This window comes from Sinohyriopsis cumingii, chromosome 11 (genome assembly GCF_028554795.1).
Source record: "Sinohyriopsis cumingii isolate HCF-2022 chromosome 11, ASM2855479v2, whole genome shotgun sequence".
Lineage (NCBI taxonomy): Eukaryota > Metazoa > Mollusca > Bivalvia > Unionida > Unionidae > Sinohyriopsis > Sinohyriopsis cumingii.
In genome coordinates, this window is record NC_142971.1 from 30,949,222 (window position 1) to 30,967,007 (window position 17,786).

The following is a 17,786-nucleotide window of genomic DNA, read 5'->3' on the forward strand; positions in this document are numbered from 1 at the left end:
ATATTGACTGACTGTGTAACAATATACAAAAGATATCCAGAAGCTATTTTATAAAATAGACTACGCTAACTCTTGGCATAATATTCACTCTTGCCTGTACGAAATGAAATGATTCACTGGGACTGGGATCCCTGTCTTTTTTGGGAAATAGGAGGTGCTGATCCTGCAGGGCTATACTACAAGGCATTAAGTGAGGTAGAAAGACCTGCTGTGGGAAGTCAATAAAAACTACAGGTGCAGAACATAGTCAGACAGCACATAAACATCACACGAACACAACTCTTCTCTCTAATTATTACTGTAAAATAATTATCAAAATAATACAAAACCTTCATACTTGACAATCCTTATGTTTTTGTTTTTTTTTACCTATTTATTGTGGATTTTGACCATTTATTCTATTTTGGCTTAAGCTCTACACAATAAAGAGATGCATTTGTATTACTTATTCACTACATACAGACAACATACAAAAAGATAAATTTTGCTTTAGTAATTATTTTTTTAAAATTTTCCTTCAGACCCTACAACAAATGCATTTCTGTTCCAAAAATGATCTCAAATTAAAATAGAGAAAAAAAAAACAAGATTTCAGAAACAGTGGTTTAAATCCAGTCACCCCTCTTAAAAATTACTCTAAGGGGATAAGATTGGATAAATTATGTATCTATCCAAGGAAATAAAACATTGCAATGATGTATGTTTATATATACCTCCAATCTTGCAACATCTTGAAAAGAATTACTAATGGCAGATATCAGAGAACAAAAACAAAACATAATTCTGTTAACTTTAACTAAACTATTGTTCTGTAATATATAAACTTCAAAAATAACCAAAGCCGAATATGGCTAAACAAAGGCTGGTTCTGACATGAACCTCGTGTAGGAATACCACAGCATTATTGCATACACATAATAGCACACACATTACAATAGGATGGGATCTTTGCAAATTTGGGAAGCAGTAGAGGATGTGTTACCTCCACCAATGCCAAAATTTGCCATATACATGAATTTATTACTACAGTGTGACCCAGGTATAACACGTTAGTTGGGAGCCATAAAACCCAACTGCGTTATATACTGAACCGTGTTATATGCAACTTAGTCAGTTTGCTGTAGAAATTGTACCCCCCACCAAAAAAAATTGGGGGGAAGGGTGTGGGTAATAAATACCGGCAGTAAAATACGTGCTTTGTTGGCACAGCTACCATCTTAAATGAGAAATACACCTGTAGTGAAAACAGAGAAGACAATATAATAGTTTACTTTATTTAGAGAACCATGAATTGATACATACACGTGTCTAGTTTATATATAAATGTCTAATGTATAGCATGAAAAGAGTATCAACACCATGTACTCACCTGCAAACCTCATCATATACATTGAATCCACAATACAAGTGATTCCATCAAAAGTATGCACACACGCAACTTTAAAATATTCAATAATTTTGTAACTGGTCATATTGGTCTGAATTCAGTGGAAAAACATAGCATAATCACATGACGAATAACAAAACACATTTACTTTAAAGTACAGGCCAAGTCGGTAAAAGTTAGTTTGCGTTTTAAGCCGCCGCTGGTAGCGTTCATAAGCATAAACTTTTTCCCTACAAAAAGGAAACTTTCACAGCACAGTTAACGTGTTCCAGTCACGTTGGAAAAAGCAAAAATCCATCAGATTCCATCACTTTTATTTAAGTTTGGTAGAACCAAACAAATGCCCATTTCTTATTGTGGTGGCAACATCAAATAATTGTATTGCATGGTTGAGGCTGGTATTTTTTCCATTTGCTGAGTACGTTTTCATAACAGTTGGTGCTTCAAAGGTAATATGTTTACTTTGAAATTTCAGCAAACTATTTTATCTGGGTACATTTTTAAAAAGGAATTGGCCGCTGTTTAGACTATTCTAGTTACTGTCCCTCTATGCCTACTGGGGCCCCGAGTGGCTGAGTGGTCTAAAGCGCTGACCATTCCGGATCACTGCCATCTCACCTTTGTCTGCGTGGGTTTGAGTCCAAGGCTCGGCTAGTGTTTGTACGTGGGAAAGCCTGCCAGTAGCTTCTCGTGGGTCGGTGGTTCTTCCCTGGGTTTTCCAGGGTTCTTACTCCACCATTTATACTGGTATAAAGTTTAAACAGCCAACAATGTTGCCAATAAATAAAAAGCCACATGGTATGTTTTGCAGCCAATAAGGAAAATCAATCCAAGTTTGCGACATTGGCGAAGACCTATGCGATCCCAGAATAAACTTTTTATGCATTTTTTCTTCTTCTTCTTACCTTTAAGAAGAAAATACTTTTTCGCGTGCGAGAAAAATGCATATAAAATTTCAGGAGCCAAGCTACGACCATCTTGTATTATTCATACGCAATCTCTTCCCCAAAATGATAAGCAACTTTTTATATTAAAAATACATGTATGTGAAATTTCGTGAGCCACACTACAACCACTTTATATCAGAATTCATGTTATAATGGAGTGCGTTATAGCGGGGTCACACCTGTATTTTCTTAAAGGTTCAGTTCTATTTTGCATGAAAACAGGGTACAATAGAATGATTTGTATTGCCTTCTGCATCTTTTATAATTGTCATAGACATGTGGTATGAATGCTGTATTTAGAATATTTTTTTTAAAGCAAATGAGAGAATGATGGACAGGGAAGGATGTTATGCTGGTTTTCAAATGCTCAAACAGGGCCTTCAACATTAAATGTAAAGTTGGATTGTGAGTTGACAAAGTAGGCAGGGGTCATTGAGGATACCGTTTAATTTTGGTAAAGTGGCTGAGTGTAAAGTAAAAGTAGCCAGGTAAATCTCCCAGCTTCCAGCTGATAAGGAAGACCCTGCTCACAGAGTTGACTTGCCGGGACACTTGTGAAGTAGAGGAGATCTACTGGACTCTACCCCCCATCATATCAGTATCAGTCAATATCAAAGCATACTCATACATGTATGTATAACCTTTCTTCTCAGCTATTCTGCCTAGGTCCAGTGCAAGTTTTGGGTGGATGTTTTTGTACCGACCCCCTGAGGAGGAGACTTGGGGCTATGGTGGTGGTGGTGGCACTTTTTATTACATGTATATTAGTTGCACATTCTTGGTTAAGTTTTTTTAGCTCAGGTTTTTTTCATATGGTACACATACTGTTTTACATGGAATCATGAAACATGGTGAGGAGATGCATCCATGTTTAGTATTGGTCTCCGCTGTTGTATTTTGTCTGCCTCCTTCACATTCCAGAAAACTAATGATGTATTCCTTGGCTTTTGTTTCTTACATTGTACCTGTTTTCCTGATGTAATCATTCTCACAATCATTACATCAGATATAATAAACCACACATTTTGGTGAAGGTGCCCTCAACCCCCTGCACTAAACAAGGATGAGGGGCTTGAATTACCACCCATCTGTCTCATCCTATCACATGAACATTTTATGTCACATGATCAACATTAGTCACTGATGAAGGCAGTCTGATATTGTTGAAAATTTCAAATTCTTAAGATATTTATTTATGCACAGAGTACAGGAAATTACTAATGATCATGAAGTATCCAGGGCAAGGAAGCAACCGTTTCAGTTGTATTTTTTTTTCTTTTGTCCATGTCCATTGGTTTTAGCAAGGGCCAAAAGGTGATACAGATTTGATTGTATCACCTAATTTTCAAACAAGAACAGTGATTTTGACATTTAACATTCAAGGTTTGTTGTAGTTTATCAGTTTACAAATTCAGAGTCATAGATGGCAAATAGTGACACATATTTATGAGATTGAATTAATGACTAATTAATTAATGGGTAAAGAAAACTTAAGGAAATACACATTTTGATATTTGTAATGTCGCCTTCTTAGTAAGAGGGGTAGTTAATTTGTTTTGGCCGACATTATCTAGAGGATGACCTCCCTAGATTTTATAACCAGAATGTAGATTTTACATACAACCCTATTTGGACTACTGTAGTACAGTATGGGGTAATTCAAATGATAAAAACATAGCAAAGCAGGCACATCTTCAAAAAAGAGCATTTGGGCTAATATCAATCCAGAAAGAAAGCAATAAAAATTTAGCTGGTAAGTTAAAAATATTACATATTAAAGACTGAATCTGTTTGAGAAAAGCCAAATTAATGTACAGGATATCCCATAATAGTGCTCCTGAATATTTACAATCACTATACCAGTAAAGGCTACCTGGTAATACTCCCCACCTGTGATCCATGTCTACCAAACAGTATAAAATTCCCAAACCAAATAAGGACCCGTACAGAAAAATCTCACCAGTTCACATGAGCTGCTCATAAGCTGCACATGAGAACCTTGTTAGAAATGTATGCAAATTGGGTAGATTTTGCAGGCTCATGTGTGCAGTTTGTTAGATCTTGTGAGCCAAGGAAAAACTAACCCGATTCTCACGTGAGCAGATTTTGCTCATGTGAGAATCTAAATTTTCACATGAGAAAGTAGAACTTAGAAAACATTCTTTTCCATTACATACAACCATGTTTGAAAATAAGGCAGAGTTCTGATTTCTCACGTGAGTTATCACGTGAGAAACTTGGACTTTGATTCTGATTAAACACTTATTTCAAATTTATTCAAAGTTGGATTTTCTCATGTGAGTTATCACATGAGCAATTTGGACTTAAATATTTTGTGTAAATGTTGAATGTCAAGCATCTCAGTTATTGTCAAATAGACATAATTTCTATTTTGCACTTGTTCATGTTGCTTTGTTGTATTTTTTAAATTTTAAAACATCTTCAGCTTATTTTCTTACAGTGAGTTTTAATCTTATTTTGACCCATCAGGCTCTTTGTATTTGAACACATTAAGGTTCATTTCACTGTTCATAAAACGAAACAATTCACAATTAAGGTCTCGTATAACCAGACTACCCATTAAACTTTAACAGCTGTCAAAGAATAGAGTTAATAACTTGCATACTGATCGTGGTTAATGTTTAATAAAGTAATCCGTAAAAAGGTGAAATGTTTCTCTCCCCAAAATACACAGTTTACAAATATAAAAAGGAAATAAAACTTTTGCCCTAAAATGAATCCTATGTTCCATAAACATATGATGCAGCTCCTTTATTCACAAACTTCTAAAACCCCACTATAAAATTGTAAAACAAATACACAGCCACATTTCTGGAAAAAAAAAAACCACTGATGCACAGTCCTTTTGGCCTAATAAACTCTCAAGTCATTTTCCAGAAAAATTGGAGAATTACATAAACTACGTCGTTTTCTTCCACGCCTAACATTCGCACAAAAAGTCAATACAATCTTATATTTACTGAATTGTGTAATTCGGCTTAGGGGTCATCCATTTAGTACGTACGCAAAAATCTGGCAAAGCTTGACCCCCCCCCCCCAACGCATGCATACTTTTTTTACGCCCCCCCCCCCCTCCGCGTACGTACGCTTGACGCCCCCCTCCTCATATTCTATAAAACGGACTATGTTTATTCACGCAGAAACCATACATGATTAATAATATTAACGTGTTTAATAAAACATTGTCCACCGACGTTGAATGTCTGGCATCAAAGAAATACGTGGGGTAACATTAAACATTTTGTCTAGTGTCCGCCAAAATTCAAATGCCAACTGAGCAGTCGAACAGGTTACGTATTAGACAAATTATTATCGAGGTTTCACCCCAACCCCGTTTCCTATGCATATGTACATTATCAGTATAAAATAAACAAACATGTACTGTACATAAAATTTAATAAATCCGTAAGAAACTGCCTAATCCAGTCGTGTTTGGTTGTGTAGCCGTTTCGCACTGTTTTACACGTGCATATTCTTGGCAATGGAAAATTTTGCTTATTTGCAGCCTTTTAAATGTTCTGATCGTGTCATTTCAAAGTTTATAAAAGAAATTTCCAATTGAAATAATCACAAAACAAATCACTGACGTTTCCGTTAACTTTTATGTGACCCAGGTTATAAGAGTACACGGTGGAAGAATCGGCTTGTTAGAACCATTAGAGTGTCCTATGGGGCATGGCTCGGCACAAGCTACTGTAAAAACATCAAAATTAACTTGGTCTATATTAATTAACTTATTAATGATATGAATTCACTTATACCTCAGTTTTTATGAAACAACAGATAATAAAATAGCATTTATTTGATAAATAAAATATAACATTAAGAAATACCCGAGTACATGTGTACAAAGGAGTGTAAAACCAGAAGGGCTCGCATCGTTGCTTACAATTTAAATGTCAGTCATACAGTAGTATACAATAATAAAAGTATTATTTTTATACTAAATGTATGACTGACTTTTATATTGTAATCAATGATACAAGCCCCTATGCGTACAACAACGTGTTTACTAATAATTTACCCTTTATGGCGCCTCAGATAAACCCAACAGATGCTGGATGTTGACCTACAGTGTACATGTAGAACAGCACTTTTAAACCAAACAGAGAAATTTACGCGCGGGCCATGTTCTCTTAGCAAGGGCCACGCTGTTTATGAAGAAAGTCATTTAATATTCTCCTGCAACATGTTTGCTCTTAAAACATTCTGACAGCAAGAGTGTGGACATTATTAAAATATAGAAACCAACACCAACGTCTAAAGATGTCCACGTCGGTACTGATGTTAATGTCCAGTACGAAACAGAAGACGCTGACGTGCTGTTAGGGAAGATTCAAGGATTATGAAAGACTGGTTCTTTGCCGAGAAAGAGGTAAGTTACTTTTTCTCATTTCTTTTTACAATTTTCGCATATAGAATGATCAAAGTGGATAGCCTGAATCATCAACATTATAAGCATAAGCATAAATTCGCATGGTCGTTTAAAATTGAGCCAAGGGTTTGTTTCAGATTTTACTTAAAGATAATAATTCAGCCTCCTGTTTCCAAAAATGATATCTACACCACACTATCATCGAATATTTAAGCCTTCCACAATTCAACTGTGCAACCATGTCTGGCTCTTACCCCCACCCTCAATAATAATGCGGGCGCCTCAGTGAGGAGCACTTGCGTTACCGATTGAAACAGTATGTACAAACATAAATGTTCTTCGTATTATTTTATTGCTGATTGGGTGGATCAAGATAAGCATACACGATTGAGAACCAAATGCAGTAGCTTAATTCATGATTTTATTCCTAAAAGACATTTGCCCTGTCTGTCAAATATTTTGATTGGTAAATTTAAAATAGAGATTTAATTGGATAAGGATTACAGCTTTTCTTAATGCTTATATACACTTATAGACTAGGACTCTTTTGCCAACCAAATCGTTTTATCATTTCAGTGCATTCTTTCTGTTCTGCATAGATTTTAAAAAAAGATCAATTATACTAATTTTTATCTTTTTACAGATTAAATTTGATGAAGGTCACAAAATTTAATGAACACAACAAAGTTAGCAATCATTTGAAAGAAGTGCAAAACATTGACAGCAACAGGAAGAAGTCAGACAAAACTGCATTGCCATGCTAGAGGAAATTCCAACTCCAGTAAAGGGTATGTATAAGACGCTTCAAATCTTTTGATGTATTTAATACACATGATAACATATGCATTTCAGACTCTAAAATTTGACCCCCAATACATTTTTGTTTTTAAATACAAAAATTGGAAACCAGATTTTGAATTTCTTTATATATTGCAAATGTACATATTTTGGAAAAATGTATCCTAAAAGTTTTGGAGAAATCTTCCAGAGGACTGTTCCAGAAGTAGAGATGTCAATTTTTTGGAAATTTCTAATGTGTACCCATCATTCCTAATGATTAGTTACCAGAGTATACAATCAAAAGGAAATTGTATTAAATGTGAAGCTGAACTGCTTTGTTGTAGGTTCACATGTTCCAACCCCAAAAAGAGCTGTAAGCATAATTATTACTAACATAAGTGGCAAAAATCATAATCTGAGCACGAGTATAAATTACATGCCATTATTACAGAAAACTGTATGAAAAATGTATATGCAGTTATAATTTTTGTCACAAATCAGCTGAACTCGTGTGGATTAGTAGTATGGATGAGAATAGACACAAAAGAAATTGATAAATTATTTGTGCATAACAGTCATTTCGACTAGTGTACATGTCTACAGTAACTTTCGTGAATCGTCATAAAGTCCATAAATGTTGATTGTTGTATTATCCTCAACCTGCCATGGTTCATCCCATAATGACAGTCCAGTGCAACATGTTTTTAAGTTTAACAAAATCTCTTTTCTCTAACATTTTCCAGTTACATAACATCCATCAGTTGCATTGATACATCCCGGGTTATTTTTGTTGTTGTTTTTTCTTCTTTTTTTAAAAATGATATCTGGTGCCATTTATTTTCTATTTAAGCTGGACTGCTATGTGTGTAGTATCATAATAGAATGAATCTAGAGCAAATGGTTTCACATTCAAGAACCTGTCTATTTTCTCGGAACTGTTTGATGTAAAATTCTTGCAGAAGTTACAAATGCATCAATTTTTATTTGATTTTTTCAAAACTGTTATTAAGTAGCAAACTTTTTTTATCTTTATATTTCAGTCAGTTGGCTCCTATTTTCACATTGTGATAAAGTGCCATCTAATCCAAACTACAGTTATGTATTTTGCCTTTACCTTGTAAAACGAATCTTTAAAAATCAACCTTACATAATGTCTCAAATGCTGTGATCAGAAGAAAAAAAAATTCTACCAACTTTTCATTTCCATTTCAGGTTTCATTTTTCAACAGTTAAAACTGAGCCTGCTAACTTAAATTCAGTGGTCAACAGGAAGTGCATTGATTCAAAGAGAACAATCTCCAAGTGAAAATATTGTTGCAGACTGGCAAATAATGAAATTCAGAAGCAGGAATGTCAATTACACGTTTTGTTTGCTTCGAATTTTCTGGAACAGTGAAGAATGGTCTTCATGTGAAGCAAATTTCCAGCAGTATCTTTCATTATGACCTTAAAGTGTTTAGAATAAATGTGATGTATTAATATAACAGATACATACATACATACATACATACTCTAGTTGTCTTACCTTATTAAAAGATCACTAATCGAACTCAAATTATATGCTTATGATTACTAGATTTGAATATTGATCTTACTCTGTTTAATTCTTGTATTCAATAAAAACTAAATACTATGGTTGTTTTTTGTTGTTTTTGCTCATGTGAGCAAGATGCTGCCCACGTGAGCAAAATCTTGCTCACATGAGCGAGGTGTGGCTCACGTGAGCAGATCTTGCTCATGTGAGCGAGGTGTGGCTCACGTGAGCAAGGTGTGGTTCACGTGAGCAAGATATTGCTCTTGTTAACAATTCCTGCACATGTGATTTTCTTATTAGAATCTATTTGCTCACGTGAGTTCTACCTAATTTGCATGTTAAATTGCACATGAGACTAACCTGAGTTAGATCTCACGTGAGAATCTCATGTGCAGAAGGGTAGGCAGTTTTGGTGTGGGGAGTTATTTAAAAAAAGTTTCCAATACTCTGGAACTCTTATGTGGACTAGTATTCCAGTTGAGATTAGAAATGCCCACTCTTATTTCCTTCTTCCAAACCCAAAATATCCAGTGGCTTCAGAGATGCAGCTAAAGTAAATAAATTCCTTTGTATGAGGGCCTCAAGGTAGATTAGTTTTTAGCTAATTGTGTTACCCTGTTTAAATAAGTTCATTATAGGTATTTTATAGCTGGACCCAGAACGGCATGACTACTCATTGGTATGTCCCATCTGGTGTTGCAATGGCACATTTTGGACAGTCTTCCCTACGAACTGGAATTCGCCAATATCCCTTGGACAAGCCTATTTTATAAAAATATTTGGCGTTGGTTACTCCGCCAAATATGGACCCAGGATCCAGTAACATTTTGAACTGAAATTCTGTGATCCTGTTTAATTTCCGATAGTCGACACAAAAGCGGTGATCACCATCCTTCTTCTGGACCAAAACAACTGGTGAACTATATGCAGATTCAGAGCCCAGAGTCAAGCATAGTTCTAATTTCGTCAAGTTGCAAACTTCCTCCAGCTTGTTACGGAGATCAACAACATACTGATACATTGTTCATACTTCCTCAGATGCCTTTTCATCCATCCATAACTGTTTCAATACAGCCATGGTCTCACTGTCCTCCCATAAACTAGTTTGAAAGGTGAAAATCCTAGACTAGCTAAGGGTGCTTCACGATATGCGAAATGTATCGCTGTAAGGTATCGATCTTCACACAACTTATTCAGACCTTGCTTTAAAGTCCCACTGAAACTCTTTACCTGACCATTGCACTGTGGGTGATACAGAGTAGTAGTCAGGTGCCTAATGGAAAGTAACCGGTTCACTTCTTGCATCACCTGGCTAACAAACTGTGTCCCTTGGTCGGTTAGTATCTCTTAGGAACACAAACTCTGAACCAGACTCCTAACAAAGGATCAGCCACTGTAACTGAATCAATGTTTTTCAACACAATGACCTCTAGGTATCGGGTAGCGTAATCAACAACCATTAACACATAACGATTACCACTTTCTGATGCAGGCTTTATTGGATCTATCAAGTCCATCGCCACCCTCGAGAAAGAATCAGAGAAGTGGTTCCTAGTGGCACTGGGCGATGTGAGGTCTTCGGTGCCACCCGCTGACACTTGTCACATGACAGACAAAACCTTCTTAAATCCCCATACACACCTGGCCAGTAGAGTTTCCTCACTAACCTATCTCTCGTCTTTGCCACGCCCATGTGGCTGCCAAGTAGACTCTCATGTGCTAGCCTAAGCACATCTTCTCTCTTGGATCGAGGTACAATCACTTGCTTATAACTCTTAGTTCCTTTCCGGGCATATTGATACAAGATAGCCCATTTCAATACAAACTCTACCTCACCGTCTAGCAAGAACCGCACAGACTCCTCCTTTGCATACCTGCATATCCTGCTGTGGCTGGAATCTTTTTCTTGAAGTCTCCTTAATTCACCAGGTAGCAGATTGTCTATGGGCGAAGTTGAGGGTTTCAGCAGCTTCGACCCTGACCATTGTTTCTTAGACCTCGTTTCTATGGACCCCACGTGTACAGGTTGTACATGTCATAGGATTAGGCTGTGGCAATAAATTCCTGCATCTTAAAATTACATTGTGCGACAATCCTGACAAGCAAGCTGCTTGAATTCATCCTTTCACTTATGGCAAATCAAGGTCGATGTAAACAACCGAGAGAGAATCTGTAGTCCTATTAGCAAAATTGACTTTCACTGTCTCACCTGTGTAATCAGCAAATTTGACAATTTTGCTATCCACCAAGGTTGGATAACTACAGCTGGTTTCATACAGCAAGGTAGCCTTCTCTTCATTTACCGTAACTGTTGCTGTATTAGACCATTCTACTGGTTTGCACCTTCTACCAGTGCCTGATGTCACTGCATTTATTGTGGGATGATATTTCCTGCAGTCTTTGAGAATATGGTCAGGTTTGTTGCAGCCATAGCATGCAACATCATCTTTCTTACCAGGGGTACCCTTATCTATCCCTTGGGTCTTCTGGGCCATGGAACTGATCATTGCTGGGATTATCAGCCCCTAGCTTCCCACCATTTTGACCATTCTGCCTGTGAGGTGCCAAACTGTTAGCTCTTCTAAAGTCAGTGATGCTGGGTCAATCCCTGTCACTCCAGGTGGTTGGATGAGAGTGTGCACTCATATTGCTCAGCCATTACGCTGATATCTTCTAAGGTCGCAAAATCATGCTTAGGTAAATATATGATCAGGTCTTTCCAACATATACTGAGGACATGTTCTTTCATGATCTCTTCCCATGTGCCTTCATAAGTGAGCGTGGTGACTGTCATTTAAATCCATTTGTTGAAAAGCACTTAAACAAGTATGAAATTGCACGTGTCTCCATTGTTTGCTTAGACGACTCTCTGAAAAGTTTGTGAAAAGTTTCGTAGTGCCGTAACAGTGCTTTCTCGAGAGCATCGTAATCATCTACTTCAGTCGGTGCAATATTATGATAGACATCCTTGGCAGCTCCTTGCAATAATGCAGAGATATTAATGGCCCACTGGTCTTTGGGTATATGATGGATTAAAGCTAACTTTTCAAACTGAGGCAAAAAGTTATCAATAATTTAATCTGTCATTAAACATCAGCGTTGTTATCTGGATGATAATTGTCTATCCTCAGATCTTTTGCTTGTGGGTGCTGAATGTTCATTCAGTTCTTGGCCCCTCCTAGATTCCACTTCAATCCTTATTCTTTCCATGGTTAACGTATGTTCTCTCTCCCGGCTCTTTCTTCATCATGCAATCTGGCTAACTCAATTTCTCTTTCTCTTTCTTTTTCCTTGGCTTGTCTAATTCTTTCTTTCTCTTCCTCGGCTTGTCTAATTCTTTCTTTCTCTGCCACCTGCTGTTCTCTGTATTCCTTGATACTCCGCTCTACAAACTCCGCTAATTGGGTCCCTTCATAACCTAATTCGTCTTCTCCAATAGACTTAAACTCTTTGACCAACTGCCTGTCAGTTGCCATTCTAGTCTACTCGACTGTATTACCAACCAGTTTACTTTGCTTAAGTATTTACTAACTTCTTAATGCTACAGAGGAAACAGCTTGCGTAAGAGTACTTAACCATATTCTATTCCAGTAAAGTCTTAATCTAGGGACTTACTTAAATCACTCTAAAGCAACCTAACAGCGTTTGGCAGTTCAAAATTATGAATTTCTCTCCAAATTCAGCTTGCGTGCACCAACAATGTGCAATTACTCCTTCGGGAATTCCTTAATTATCTCTTCTCGCAATAGTAAATAAAGGCAATATTTCTTTCTGAATTACTTTAATTCAGACAATGACCACACTATCAAAGCAGTTCAGGTAAGGAATCTTAATTTCTTACAATGTTATAACATACATTAAAGAAATATAAAACAATGGCATGCACCAACTACAGAATGCATAGATATTGACTTGATTCACTCTTGTAATTCCTTGCTTAAACAATAACTAATTTATCACTCTACTTTGTATTCAATATCTTACTCAGCCTCCGTCACTCACACTGTTCAAAATATCCCGGATGATAGACCCCATTTTGTAACGTCACCCTCTTAGTATCGGGAGTGGTTAATTGGTTTTGGCTGGCATTATCTGGAGGATGACCTCCCTTGATTTTATGACCTGGTGGGAGTGGAGAGATAGAATATCAACAGAGAACTGAGCAAGACTATTGGGAAGAAATAATGTAATGTGACCCCCCTTAGACAAGAAAAATAACAAAATTTAATGAATAACAATAGCGGCAACTCCAATTCAGTCAAAGTTATGTCAAGAGAATTTAATAGCAGTGTCTAATTTGGATTTATTTCATCATAATAACAAGTGGTGAAAAGAGTGCAATGTCCAGGACTGATCACATCATCTTCCTGTTGTGACCCGTGTATCACGTCTTCTTATTCTCTAGTATTCCTGTTCTGAATGCCTTATCTGCTCCTGGACTTTCTAGTCTTTTATTCTGAACATGTCATCTATTTCTAGACTTCCAACTTCCGTCTTCGAACTGTCCTGTTTCTATCAGAAATCTGTTCTTTAAAGGACAACATTACCCTTAAATCTCTATATGTACCACTTTCTACATGTACATAAAATCCCTCACTTAGTTACTCAGAAGCATACTAGCTATCCACACTGCATAAATTCCGACTTACTTTGACAGGACAGCATTGCAATGTTCTGGTCAAATCACAATGAGTCATAGAAGTTAGCCTTTCAAGTTTAATACTGACATGGGGGGAAAAGATGAATGGTCGAAGTGACCCTTCACAAAGACTTTTCTGGCTTAAATGTGATAAAATTTTAATGTTCAATGCATTCAACTTTAAAGTTCAATACTTGTTCAAAATTCAATGCTTTACAGTGTTTAATCGATGATTAGTAGTTTTGAAAGGAACAGTAATTCTGAAAAATTCAATTATTGTATGCAGGTATGTAATAAGCGAATAAAGTTGCAATTTTATTAAATGTAAATGATGACTTTGTTTAGTTTATAGCCTGGAAATGTTTACAAAATTGGTAATGAACATACATGTGACTCTCAGTGTTGCAGGAACTGTCAGTGATTCAACAGAAACTGTATATTTCCTCATCTAATCTTAACATGCATGTTGAATAGATTTTTCTCATAATTATTTTTTTCTTCACATCAAATATGTTATCGCTAAAAAGTAGAAGTTGGTGAGATTTGGTTGTAGCATACGTCATTATGTAACCCAACACATCAGATTGATTTACTAATAATGCTGATACAAAAATTCTTTAAACTCTATCCTTTATCTTAAGTACATATTTGTTAACAGAATGTTTGAATATGACATTTCATTTTAAAGAAACATCATTTCAAATTTATTAATCATATTTGGTGATAGCTTCACTTGCTGTTGATTTACAAATATTTGTCTTCATTTGTTGAAATTTCATACTTTGGTTCCATTTAGGAACTATATATTTTTAAATATCCAATTGTTGAACTTCGTGCACTTATTTTGTTATATCTACAGTTGCACTTTACGTACTCTTGCTGTGAGATTACTTCATCATGCAGTAGTGTTTTCACTAGATCCAATTTCACCACACCAGGCTTCACTAGGAATACCTTATGTGCATGGGAATAAGCTGAGTCCAATGGCAAACTGTGCAGATCCAGATCTGCTGTTGCATAAATGCACTGACAGATCTGGGTCCATGCAGTTTGTTAGGAGTGATCCTTAGAACAAACAACATAGACCCTACTATGTAGGCACATTATGCTATGGCAGATCAGGATATTTGTTGATTGCAGCTTGACTCAACTTATAAGTGAGTATATAGAGTTTATATTAATGATAAAGTAGCTTTGAGTCATCGGATAGATCAGGTCTGTAACATTATAAACTAAAACTGCTGCAAAACTTGGAGAAACATCTGCCAACAAATACAATGAAACTGCATAATTGTGTTCAACTTACATAATATCTATTATAGACTACAGTTCCTCATTTTGGCTTTTATGCACACAAACTAATATTAACCATGGTATCAACTTCAGAAGCAAGCAGCTGCAGTTTTCTTAGATGTTGATCCAATGAGGCTAGAGAAAGAATTTATGTGATTCTAGTAATATTATCTGCCTTCTGGCCATTTTTTCAACTACTACTATTTTTATTATGTAAGAAAGACCTGCAAGTGATATTACTGAGTTTTTCACTTCCATTATTCGGTAACTTTATATTGGAGACCCTTGCATGAACTAATACAAACTGGATAAAAAAATCGACACAAAAAATAAATACCGACCTTCATTCCATATATTTTAATACCATTATTGAAACCATGGATATGTTTAGCTATTTAGGTCAAATCCAGAAGAGTTTTTGGGATGATCTGATGTCTGTTGGGCTTGTTATTGCTGCACTGTCTACTTAGAGCATTGATGTGAAGCTTTATACATGTATTCATCGTATGAACTAGTGCATCTTAACACATTAACCCCAGGAGATTTTTGTTGTTTTCGTCTGAATATCAAGTAGGAAACTCATTTTTAAAGCTATTTCTGAACACATCCTAAAACACCAACTTCCAGGAGATTTTCCAATTACATTCTCCCTAGTTGTATTAGAAACGTTGCTTTTCATTGGTTATTTGGCTCACACACAAGCAGAAGGGTAAAAGTTGGTGTTCTTTTTTTCTTTTTCTTTTGGCTTAATTTTAATGGACCTATTATTTTTGTATTGAGACCACTCTTTATTCCAAATGCCTATCTTATCCTACTTTTTGCAAAGGTTCATCTGTCTGTTTGCAGTTCATACTGGTCTGCCTTAGATCTGAGACCAAAAAGTCTAGAATCCGGACACAAAATCGGATTCTGACCACAGGCAAATTCTGGGTAGAAAAAATTCAGGTCCAAAAAATGAGGTTTTTCCCTCTGTATTTTGTAGTACAACTAGAAATTCCAGACTATTTGGTATCATTGTAGAGCTACATCTGTCTACCTTTCAATAATACCACCCACTTTAGTGCATTATACATGACCTTGATGCTATAGAGCTCGGCAGTAGGCTACTACCTCCTGCCATGTAAAATCATCACCAGGGGTTAATGTGTTAAATGAAAATGGTGCCACTTAGACATACATTATGTCCACCACATTTCTGTGTTTCAGAATCTTGTTGTTTTGCATAGGGTTAGAATTTTAAAGAAAAAGAATCCCCCTCCCCCCGGTTTCATGTACAATTTCCAGAAGTACATTATCCAAAGAAATGTAAATCAAATTACATCAAAGTAGCATGGAGGTATGCCAATATTCTCTCCATTGTGCATGTTTTAAATGCAAACGACCTCACCTTACATACGTCACTCTTTAAAAAGTACATAATAACTGGTGAGCATCCCATATTGCAACTCCTTTTAAATGGATGATCAGATCAGCATGGGGTTTGTACAAAATGATTTCTTTTGGTGTCTAGTTGGTCCTAAATGAAACTATATCTGCTTTAAGGCAGCCAGTGGCCATCCTGAAACTCTTGCTATCACTATTTCTCAATGAATTGTCTTATCAGCATGGGAATTTCACTGAAATACTTCTTATGATGTCTATTTGGTTGTAAACGGAAATGGTGTCAATCTGACTGTCAATATGTCTACCATTTTGAAAATATTGATATAGCTAGCTGTCCTAGATGACTGGTCATGTGATTTCACCAGAAATACATCTTATGTTGTCTGGCAGTCCTAAAATGAAATGGTGCCAATATGATATCCGGTATGGCTACCATGCCAGCCAGCTTGTTATTGTTACTTCTCCAAAACATAAAGCCATATCAACATAGGGTTTTCATCAAAAGACTTCTTTTGGGGCCAAAAAGAAGAGATGTGCTTTCTATTGTACTGGTTTTAAAATTAGGGTAGATGGGTTGTATTTTTTTTATTTAAAAAAACATTTTTTTTAAAAAAATTGTGATTTTTGAATTTTTAAGCAAATTTTTCTCATGGGGAAAAAAGTTACAGGGCTAACAATGAGAAACAGGGACTGTCAGCTAACCCAAGACACATTTTTTTGGCATGGTGTCTTGTTGGTCCTAAATGATGTCTTGTCAGTCCTAAATAAAAATGGTGACAATCTATCAGCCACAAATTTGAAATCTTGTTATTGCCTGAAGAATATAATAGATGGTTTCAACACTTAACAGTTAAAAGGAAGAAATGGTCTTCTCTTGAATTCCTGGAAATTCTTGTTGGCCAGTAGATCATATATCCTTTTCAGGGACTCTTGCTCTATTTTTGTTCTCACCAGATGCCATCTGCTGACTTGTTTCAATCTGTATCTGGCTTTCTTTTGACAAAAGAATATCATATAATAGATGTATTTTGTTTCATAAGGCCCTTTATAATTTGACAGCTTTTTAACTGAATGATATGTTTGTCCAAACCAACGGTACTAATGATCTATGCATATTAATGTGAGCCTCATTATGACCTCTCAAGATAGAATTCTTGGTGTATTCGTGGATAACAATCTTACTTGGTCTAGTCATATTTCAGAAAAGGTTAATTCTTATCTTTGGCTACTGAGGAAAATCAAAACATACATTCCTTTTCAGTCTAGGGTCATCTTTTATAAAAGTTATATTCAGCCATATCTGGACTACTGTAATGTAATTTGGGGTAATACCTCTAATTCAAACATAACAACACTTTTAAGACTCCAAAAAGGGCTTGCCATTTTATTCTAGATCAATGTATAGACAGTGTTCAGGATGCACTGAA

The 17,786-nt window shown here is 36.0% G+C and overlaps 1 protein-coding gene and 1 long non-coding RNA gene across 6 annotated transcripts in view; both read left to right on the top strand.

The window, feature by feature from the left end:
• Nucleotides 1–17,786, top strand: part of LOC149787850 (uncharacterized) — a 200,622-nt gene that overhangs the window by 15,170 nt on the left and 167,666 nt on the right. The window lies entirely within an intron of this gene.
• LOC149787851 (uncharacterized) lies at nt 6,483–9,137 on the top strand. The gene is made up of 3 exons (XR_016424389.1): nt 6,483–6,730; nt 7,374–7,518; nt 8,723–9,137. It is a non-coding gene; the product is annotated as an uncharacterized LOC149787851 (long non-coding RNA).